Source organism: Phyllobates terribilis, unplaced genomic scaffold (assembly GCF_046119375.1).
Source record: "Phyllobates terribilis strain yellow unplaced genomic scaffold, ASM4611937v1 Scaffold_5__5_contigs__length_657084704, whole genome shotgun sequence".
NCBI lineage: Eukaryota > Metazoa > Chordata > Amphibia > Anura > Dendrobatidae > Phyllobates > Phyllobates terribilis.
Window position 1 is genome coordinate 79,025,455 of NW_027362765.1, and position 11,366 is coordinate 79,036,820.

General features: G+C 41.2%; 1 pseudogene; it reads left to right on the forward strand.

Moving 5' to 3' along the window:
• Positions 1 to 10,717, forward strand: part of LOC141271472 (uncharacterized) — a 149,419-nt pseudogene extending 138,702 nt beyond the window's left edge.
• The last annotated feature ends 649 nt before the right edge of the window (positions 10,718 to 11,366 follow it).

Genomic DNA, 11,366 nt, shown 5'->3' on the forward strand with positions numbered 1-11,366 from the left:
GCACCAGGCGGCATGTTGTTCATACTAATCCAAGGAACCTGCATCACCTAAATGTGCTACCATGGCTGGAGCATCTTAGGACTTATCTTCCATTGAGCACATCTGGTAAATCATTGATCGGCAATTGGAAAAGGTAGTTGCCAGCAGCAGATCTTAATGATTTGTCCAAGCGACAGAACATTCCTCAGACTACCATTAATAACTTCATTGCATGCCAATGTGCGATGGCACTCATGTTTGATACTGAATAAATTGGAGTTGCTTTTGAAAATTTTGTTTCATCATTTCGATATCATTAACATTTTTCCACAACTTCTTCTTAGTGTTGCAATTTAAAATGTTTAGGAGTGTGTTAACACATTTTAATGGCAAAGTTTCACTTTTTTCAAACACAGAAAAAAATACAGGTCTGATTTACATTTTTTACCTTTGGACTATAGCTTTAACTAATCCACATGATAATAGTTTTCTTCTGAATCTTTTAACATCCAAAAATTTTTGACCTGGAATTCAGCATGAGTATTAGGAGAGGGCTGTGAGGTAACAGAGGGACTTCTGGAGAAAGGATTGAGAATCAATGGCTTAGAAATGGACACTTGAAAAATTGGGAATCAGTAATGATGCTTGAATGTGCACATTGGTGCAGATCTAATTGACTTGACTCAAAAATGCTTGAGAAAGGTGAAGGACCCCCGATACGTCACCCAGTTACAGGCGTTTTCTCCCTGACAGTGTCTCTGAATGACCCAGACTGGAACTAAGTTTTCGGACCCTTCCACAGCTAGTTATTTTGGACTCTTTTCACCGTGGTGAAAGTGGTGAAATTTCGACCATTAAACAGCAAGATGGATGTATACTTCTATATATGATAAAGAGAAACTATGAAATAAAAATGATTGCGATATAGTTGATTTTTGTTATACATATTTTGTAGAACACACAGAAACAAATTTTCTCAGTCTCCCATAGTAGCAAAACCAAACGTTGAAAATAGTTCTCCAAAATATGATCGACTCATTCACTTTGGAATGAGGATGATAGACCAGAGATAAATCTGACCAAATCTCCAATGCTCCACAGAGTCCATTCCAAAATGTTGATGCAAGCTGTACAAAACAATACACAATTGTAATCCATGGACAGACAGGCAGCTGTAGGAACACCGGGGATAAGAACAAAGTGATCCATCTGTTATTATCCAAATATCTACAATAAGTTTTGGATCAATCTGTTATAAAGTCCATAAGGTTCATGGAGAATCAGGAATAAGCAAGGTAGCATCAGACTGGCGGGTTTTTGGTTCATGCACACATAGAGCATGTCCAAATGACTTTCCAAACTTCTCGACCTAATGTTGAGAAATGTTAAGAAATAAAATCCTATGTCTTGTGCACACCTGGATATCAGCCAACTTGGTTGGGAAAGGCCAGGTGATGCAATTTTCCCAGCTTTATAAAAACCCAGCCTCCTCTAATCTTGTGCCAAAAAAAACAGCAGCCATGGGTTCTTCTAAGCAGCTGCCTAGCACTCCAAAAATGAAAATGGTGGAGGCCCACAAAGCAGGAGAAGGCCATAAGAAAAAAGCAAAGTGTTTTCAAGTTGCCCTTTCCTCAATTCGGAATGTAATGGCAGTTGACAGGAACAGTGGAGGTCAAGATCAGGTCTGAAAGACCAAGCAAAATTTCAGTTAGAGCTGCTCATAGGAATGCTAGAGAGGCAAATCAGAACCCCTGCTTAACTGCAAAAGACCTTCAGAAAGATTTAGCAGGCTTTGGAGTTGTGGTACATTGTTCTACTCTTCAGAGACACCTGCACAAATATCGCCTTCATGGAAAAGTCATCAAAAGAAAACCTCTCCTGCGTCCTTACCATAAAATTCAGCATCACAAGTATGGAAAAGAACATCTAAACAGGCTTAATGCATTTTGGAAACAAGTCCTGTGGACCAATGAGGTTACAATAGAACTCTTTAGCCAAAAAGATCAAAGTATGTGTGGAGAAAAAAGGGCACAGAATGTCAGGAAAATAACATCTCCACAACCATTAAGCATGGAGGTAGATCAATCATGCTTTGGGGTTGTGTTGCAGCCAATGGCATAGGGAATATTTCACTGGTAGAGGGAAGAATGGATTCAATGAAATTGCAACAAATTCTTGATGCAAACATAACACCATCTGTAAAAAAGCTGAAGTTGAAAAGAGGATGGCTTCTACAAATGGATAATTATCCTAAACACACGTCAAAATCCACAATACACTACCCCAAAAGGCGCAAGCAGAAGGTTTTACAATGGCCCTCACAGTCCCCTGATCTGAACAATATTGAAAATCTGTAGCTAGACATCAAAATAGCAGTAAATGTAAGACGACCCAGGAATCTCACAGAACTGGAAGAATTTTCCAAGGAAGAATGGATGAAAATCCCTCAAACAAGCATTGAAAGACTCTTGGCTGGTTACAAAAAAGCGTTTGCAAGCTGTGATTCTTTCAAAAGGGGGTGCTACTAGGTACTAACCACGCAAGATGCCCAAACTTTTGCATCTGCCCATTTTTATTTTTTTTATTTTTGAAATGTAAAAGATGAAAAAAATAAAATAAAATACAAAGGAAATGTGTCATATTTAACTTTAGGCCTTTTAGAGGTCATTTCATCTTCAACTTACTTAACTGTTCACAATAACAGTAATTTTGACCAGGGGTGCCCAAATTTTTATATGCCACTGTACAGTATATATGTTGTTTCAATATCAAAGACAAGGAGAAAAAAACTCCGCCTTTTCTGTCTCCACATAAGGCGATTGGAGGTGTAGCTGATAGGTAAGATGCTGTGAGATTTTGTTTTCTTTACCTCCATATCCAAAATGCGGAGCAGACAGGACCAGCGCAGGCTCAACATCTGTAGACTTGAATGTAGAACCACAGTGAAGGTGCAATTGAAAAACCGGATACAGAAATAATACTTGATGGTACAATACTGTCGCTTTCTCTGAAGTCGCTGACGTCCGTTGCTGCTGGTCAGAAATTGATGACTTTGCTAGCCCAGCAAGTGATTCCTGTCTCACAGCAACACTGGCTGTAAAATGGCTGCCAAGAGCAAGAGACCGACCAACTGCAGTGCAAAGCCACGCCCAGTTTGAACCACCTTAATTGGAACAAACGAGAGAGTGGTAAATTAATACTGACTAGCAGATAGCAACATAGAAATAATACATTTAGCAGATAACAAATTCAGAACTCATTTTAGAACATATGAAGAACAAACATTTGAACAGCAATTATTTCTGGGGGAATAGCACACTCCCTGTCTGAAATTCCATAAGTAATTTCGCTGTTGAGCTAATGTCCTTTGAATATAGTCCAAAAACTGTAATGATAAAGGCATATTAGCATGCAAGAATAAACACTTAAACATATCGTCTCGTTTTCCATCTTTTCCTAGCCTGCATTGCCTTTTCTCGCTCCGCCTTGGTCAGGACTCACGCCTGGTTGGTCATGATCAGGGACAGGCTGGAGAGGTCCTGGGAAGGCATGATTTGATCCTGGATCAGGTCACTGGTGATGATCCGGATGGTCTCAGGCTTGTGACTCCGTGACGTGGCCGACGCGGCTTTACAACGTCCATCCCAGAGCACACAAGTCTTAAAAGAGTCCTATGATTACCCACCCCAAGTCCAGTCTCTGAGTGTATGAAGCGTAGTCAGGAACATTACACTGTTGATGCACCTTGTGTACCCTTAAATTGTCTGCCAAGCAGGACTAGAATCTTGGCATCCATATCCATAAGGGGAATAACGCTGGCTAGGTGTCTTAAGTGTGGTTGGTGAAATGCAGCTCCCGGGATACGGATCTCATCCCTATGGTCAGATATTTGATCACATTCAATCAGCGTTGGTAAGGGTATTTCCTTGTCTCCATTGATGGGAGAAGCAAAGAATCCTTCTGCCCTTCTGCCACTAGTCTATATGCGGCCGGGTGTTCAGAGTGTAAGGTATTTCTGCTTCCTTGATTCCAAAAGCTTCAAAGAATTTAGGTTGAGCTAGGGATTCATTGCTCTGTTCATCAATGAGAGCATACATTTTCATTGCCTTTTCTGGTTGTCCTTCTGGGTAAACCCTGATTAGGCATATCTTGGCACCGCATTTGGTGCCGTGGCCCTCCCCACTTACCTGCAAGCATGAGCAGGAATCAGCTGTAGAAGAGTCTGCGTGAATCTGTGGCTCCCCGCCATGACTTGGAGTTGAACTAGTGGTGACTGTGGCCAGTGCATCGCTGGTAGGTGGGGTTGGATGCATAGCTGAGGCGTGTCTGTCGCTACAACACTCCTCACACTTAATGGCAGATTTACAGTCCCTGGCCATATGCTCCAATGAGGCGCAGCGTCTGAAACATAACCCAAGCTCACTGAGGATGTTCTTATGCTCCTGCATGGGTTTGGACCTAAATCCTCTGCTCTCGTTCAGTGAGTGTGGATTTTTATGAATAGGACATTCACAATTGAAAGACTTGTCTCCCGACGAGGTAGAGTAAGGTTTACCGATAGGCTCTGCAGGTGGTGGAAGGTTAATCTTTCTAACTCTGACACTGTTGTTAAAGTCTCTGCGTTTATGTGTGACGCTTTCATACCTTGATGATGATGATGCTGCTGGAGCTGCAGTGTTAAACTCCAGGAAATCGAGGCTGGGGTCGGTCATCATCTGGGCCTGTTCGTCGACGAACCTGCAGAAATGGATAAATGGAGGAAAAGTGACATTGCGTGCTCTTTTGTAGCTTGAGACCCGTGCTGCCCACTTCTCTTGCAAGCTGTGTGGCAGCTTTGTGACGATTGAGTTCACTCCATGGGCAGCGTCCAGATAACACAGTCCAGACAAAGGAGGGTCTCTTTTTGCGAGTTCCAATTCCATGAGCAGATCACTTAAGTCCAGAAGCTTGTGGACTTCTTTAAGATTGATCTTTGGGATGGTCTCCAGTTTCTTGAATAAGGCCCTTTCAATGGCTTCAGCACTGCCAAAGGTTCGTTCAAGTCCCTGCCAGGCAGCAGCGAGATCTGCTGCTGATACGACTTGTAGAGCCTGGGTCCAACCATTTGATCATGAGCTCAAGCTACTGCTCCGCAGATAGGTTGAGGTCGGCAATGGCAACCTTGAAGGTTGCTTTCAAGACTCTGTAGTTCTCGGCGCGGTTGTCAAATTTCGAGAGACTGGTGTTGATTGGCTCCCTGCTCACCATGAACCTGGCAAACTCAGACATGTCTTATTTTTCACTCCTTGTTGCTGTATCAATTTGTGGTGCTCCTTGGACATATAAGCTGTCTGGCGTAAAGGGGTGAGATGTTCCCGGATAGAATGATGTTGCTGCAGGGTTGAGCTGTGGTTTAGCCTCTGGAAGTTCTGATGACTGCTGATTGAGTTGTGGAAACATTCCAGAAAGTACCTTGTGGTCATCTTCCTGTATTAACTGTCCTTGAGAGGGTACTTAGGAGTGTTGGTTTTGAGTTTGGGCAGGTGCTTTGGGTGACACTTGCTCTGCAGGTAGAGCTGACTTTGAAGTTTTAGCATTGTCAGCTTGAACAGTGCTGAAAATTTGGGGCGCTTCAGAGGACTGTTTCAGCATATAGTCACTGGTAGTCAAATGGGTCTTCTTCTTCCCGTGGTGGTAGGCAACCAGGATCAAGACTATGACTTAATGCTTGTTCAAGTACTTTTACCTTGGCGGGTGCGATTTCTTCTTCCATCTCTGTCTGAAGAATCTTTATCCAAGCCTCTTTTTCTGGTCTCTTGGCTTCTGCCTCCTTTTTTGTGAAGGAACGTCTTATTTTGGATTCCTCTGCGTTTATGCGGGTTTCTAGCATTCTATCATTCAGGGCTGAACTTCTTGAGCAAGACGATCTGTATGACTGAGCAGAATGTTTAGATGAATTTGACCTATGCAATCTGGTTTCTTGCAAATGTATAATATGGAGTTCTGCTTTATCCTTAACACCCTGCACCATTGTGTCTCTTTCTCTGGCTATTAATTCTGCTTTGCTTAACTCAGACAAGGCTTGGTCGATATTAGAGTCTTTTAGAAAGGTTGCATACTTTGCAGACAGTCTCTTGTATCTTTTGTGAGCTGTGTTCAGCCATCTAATAGCGTCTTGTAAACTCACTGCATCACTTTTGTGGTGTTGAAAACCCGACCGGAGGGAGGCGACTCATTCCCGTAGACCTTCTCATGTTTTGTGGCATGGTAATTTTCAATGACTTTTAGCGTCGGTTTGAGAGAGCGCATTGGTCATGCGATTTTTGTCTGCCGCAAGTGTGAGCTCTGCTTCCTGTCTTCATAATGTTCAGAATCAGCTTGCACTTGTATTTCGGTGCCAGAAAATTGTGAGGGATGTTTTTCGGCCATTTTGATTTTTTTTGCAGTGATGATCGGCTCCCACGTTCCCAGTTGCGTGCACGGGAACCGTGACGCGCGGCTTTACAATACATATTGCGCAAGCGTGAGTGACCACATACAGTGTGCAAGCGCAGGACCACAGCATGCCTATTCATGTGACTTCGGCACAAACCGGGGACAATTCAAATTGAGTGGGCAGTGACAAGCCGGACTGGATAAAGAAAGGAACACCCCTATGACTAAATGAGCAAGTAAGATATAAGGATATAAAATGGATTTTACAAAAGATTACAGCACTAATTTTAATGCAAAAAGCGTGTTAGTGATACTTATTGCATCACTAACAACAACCTGGGGGCAGTTTACATGCTCCAACTGACATGACCGGTTCTCCTTAAGTCAATTTCTGACTGTTGTCTTTCCCCATAAGGTGATTGGATGTGTAGCTGATATGTTATATGCTGTGAGATTTTGTTTTCTTTACCTCCGTATCCAAAATCCAGAGCAGACAGGACCATCGCAGGCTCAACGTCTGTAGACTTGAATGTAGAACCACAGCGAGGATGCAATTCAAGACTTGGTTTATTGAAAACCGGATACAGGTTATAATGATATTTGATGGTACAATACTGTCGCTTTCTCTGAAGCTGCTGACGTCGGTTGCTGCTGGTTAGAAATTGATGACTTTGCTAGCCCAGTAAGTGGTTCCTGTCTCAGAGCAGCACAGGCTATAAAATGGCTGCTAAGAGCAAGAGACCCACCAACTGCCATGCGAAGCCACGCCCAGTTTGAATCAACTTAATTGGAATGAACGAGAGTGAGTGGTGAATTAATACTGACCAGCAGATGGCGACGTAGTGATAATACATTTAGCAGATAACAAATTCAGAACTCATTTTATAACATATGCAAAACAAACATCTGAACAGCAATTATTTACAGATAAATTTACAATTTATCTGTAAATTAGAAACTAGCAGCATAAAGGTCAGTGCGCAGTATAATGGGATACATGATACATAAATAAAATCCAGAAACTATATTGTTACTTGTCCATCTTAGCAGAAGCGCCTGACCATGAGTTTTCTCTGTGTTGTGACTGTCTCTCTGTCTCTGCTCTTATTTATGTCAGGTTATTATGTTAATCCAGCATGCACCACTGACATCTTCTTCGTAGTCATTATAAGGCCCACTCAGATGGCTTCTCGCAGCTTGAGTACTCAGGTAGTGTGCTCACACCACTAACACATATCTGCTGCATTAACCGCTCCAATCCGTGCTGTGCACCCTCATCTGTAGCTCAGCAGATCCACCTCACCAAGTGAGCCCCTAACAAATGTGATATCCAAAAAGCACCATGGGTGATCAAATTCTATATCACCCTCTAAAAGGACCCAAGTTTGCGGTCAGGGCAGCACTGTTGTGGAAATTGGTATTTTACAATACTTCCATATTCTGTTTTGATCACATATAAAGGAATATAAAAGACTTGTTCTCCATTGTGGTATACCACTCTTTAGTCTTGCTAAATAGGAAAAAATATACAGACCTTTTTTAAATAATCCATGTACTAATCAAGGCTTTAACTTGCTCCAAAGTCACTAGTATTTGGGTATGACAATACTTCTTCCCTGTGTCTCCTCTGTTTTAAAGTGTATACGTATATGAAAGGCAGGGTGCACCACTAAATACAAGAATCACAGATAGGGTGCTGCATCATGTATAGCATCAACAATGCACAGAGAGAGATGGGAAAGGCAACACATTAATGATGAGCACACCCGGATCCTAATAAAAGTATGTATTTTTTATTATTAAACACCATAGTAGACACACATGAAAAACATTTAAAAAAACAAAATGATGCCAAAAATTATACCCCATAGGTCCACAATAGACCAGGCTAGCGCTATATTACTAATCTACTAATTCCCAAATAGGTAATACAGGTAATGAGTGTCCCAGAACCCCCTCATATAAGGTCACATGTGCAATATCATCAAATAATATCCTTATATAATACCAAATAATTGAAAGGAAACCTTTTAAAATAGATAGAGCAACCACCAATATCATAAGAGGATAGAAAACATAAGGTTCTGTGTGATCTAAAATGCATAGGATATAATATCAAATATAGGAAAGAGAGGTGCATGGTACTTGTATGTAAAAAAGAAAAAAGAGGGGATAAGTCCCCAATGGTTAGAGTCAAGGCTGAAGCCATGTGGACAACATGGCTGCTGAGGACTCACAAGCACCTATGGAGATAGGGAATAACCAAAAGGAAGCGCCATGAGTAACAGGGGTGTTGTTAAGGGGAATGAAGCTGTATTCTACAGCGATACGCTTGGGGCATCTCTTACCAACACCCCTGTTACTCATGGCAGCGCTTCCTTTTGTTCTAAAGTACATGTAATGGTAAGGGAGTGCGTGAGAAAGACAGACACCACCTAAAAGCACTGACTTACAAGCCCTTGCAAGAGTCTCTGCTAAATATTTCACTAAAACTTGGACATTTGGGTCCAACAGAGAAATTAAGCAATTAAAGAACACATGTCCTAACAACATAAACTATAAGTCCTTGTTTTGACACTAATGTTGCCACCACTGTCTTGGTAAGTTGATATTTCAATTTTACTTCAATTAGTATAGAAACATTATAGAATGTATAATAATGTATTATAACGAGTAATGAAATTTTAAGGCACTGTTGGAAAAAATAATTCAGTTTTATTCTTGGCAGATGACTGTGCTAGGAGCTCAGAAGGACATCTGATATTCTCAGTTTTTAAAGCAGAAGATCATGGTATCCCACCAAATACAGATGAAGAGCATACCATTATTCCAAATATACCTTCAGCCTTTCAAAGCAAAAAGCTATCTGATACTTTTCAAAAGGTCTTACCCACTAATTTATCACTGGCTGTTAATCAAAATGAAAATAATGAAAAATATGTTGAACACCAAAAAACTCTCAAAGGAAAGAAGCTATTTTCATGTTCAGATTGTGGGAAATGTTTTACAGTGAAATCACATCTTGTTACACATCAGAGAAGTCACACGGGGGAGAAGCCATTTCCATGTTCACATTGTGGAAAATGTTTTTCAGTGAAATCAACTCTTCTAACACATCAGAGAAGTCACACAGGGGAGAAGCCATTTTCATGTTCAGTTTGTGGGAAACGTTTTACAGTTAAATCAAATCTTGTTACACATGAAAGAAATCACACAGGGGAGAAGCCATTTTCATGTTCCGAATGTGGAAAAAGTTTTAAAGTGAAATCATCTCTTGTCATACATCAGAGAAATCACACAGGGGAAAAGCCATTTTCATGTTCTGAATGTGGGAAATCTTTTATAATGAAATCACATCTTGTTACACATAAGACAACACACACAGGGGAAAAACCATTTACATGTCCTGAATGTGGAAAATGTTTTACACGGAAGTATCAACTCATTCAACATCAGAGAAGTCACACAGGGGAGAAACCATATTCATGTTCAGAATGTGGTAAATGTTACAGCATGAAATCAAGACTTGATAGACATCAAAAAATTCACACAGGAGAAAAGCCATTTTCATGTACAGAATGTGGGAAATGTTTTACATTGAAATTTTATCTTGATACTCATCAGAGAACACACACAGGAGAGAAGCCATATTCATGTGCAGAATGTGGAAAGTGTTTTTCAGAGAGATCTCACCTTGTTAATCATCAAAAAAGTCACACCGGAGAGAAACCATTTTCATGTTCAGAGTGTGGGAAATGTTTTACAGGGAAATCAAGTCTTGTTACACATCAGAGAAATCACACAGGGGAGCAACCATATTCATGTTTAGAATGTGGGAAATGTTATAGTGTTAAATCAAAACTTGCTAGACATCAGAGAAGTCACACAGGGGAGAAGCCATTTTTATGTTCTGAATGTGGGAAATGTTTTAGAGGGAAATCAAGTCTTGTTATACATCAGAGAAATCACACAGGGGAGAAACCATATTCATGTTTACAATGTGGAAAATGTTATAGTGTTCGATCAAAACTTGCTAGACATCAGAGAATTCACACAGGGGAGAAGCCATTTTTATGTTCTGAATGTGGTAAATGTTTTACACGGAAAGCAAATCTTCTTCAACATCAAAGTACTCACACAGGGGAGTAGTAGATAGAGTAGAGGGCTGTCCTCCCTGGAAGCTGTTACTTAAAGAAGTTGTCCACTACTTTGACACTGATGCCCTATCCAAGTGGGCACTCCCGCCGACCAGCTGTTATCGGTGCCGGTGGCAGCTGCCGCCGGCCGGAAGTTCTTACCTGCGGTGCTTGGCCGTCAAATTGTAGTGGCCGCCCCTTGTAACTGCACATCCGCCTCCCATTCAATTGAATGAGGTGGATGTGCAGTAACAAGCGGCGGCCACTACAACTTGACGGCCGAGCACCGCAGGTAAGGACTTCCGGATAACAGCTGATCGGCGGGGGTGCCACAAGCGGGACACTGGCCGATCATACATTGATGCCCTATCCTAAGGATAGGGCATCAATGTCAACGTAGTGGACAACCCCTTTAAGACTGGCTGGAAAGCAGAATAACATCATACAGAGATGGAGCTGAAGTGTAGAATCCTCTGAATTATTTATCTCAATGTCACATATCTGTGATTAACACAGTTACTGATGCAGACAACCACCCGAAATGTAACTTGTCTCAGCTACTTGGTAGGTGTCCTACTAAACAGATGAGAAAAGTAAAGAAATGGATGGTTGCTTCAGAAAGTGTGCTGATCATGTATAGCAATGTCCTTCCACGCTTCTCAGGTCAGGTTGAGACGCTCTGGCCATTCTCTTTAAAAAAAAATGTACAATTAATATAAAACATTTTATTTTAAATTCTTGTATTTGGATCTATATGTCTTTATTGTTTAGATATTAAAATATTGCCTTGGAATATACAGTAGTGTACAAAATAATAGCAGTGTGTTCAAAAACATG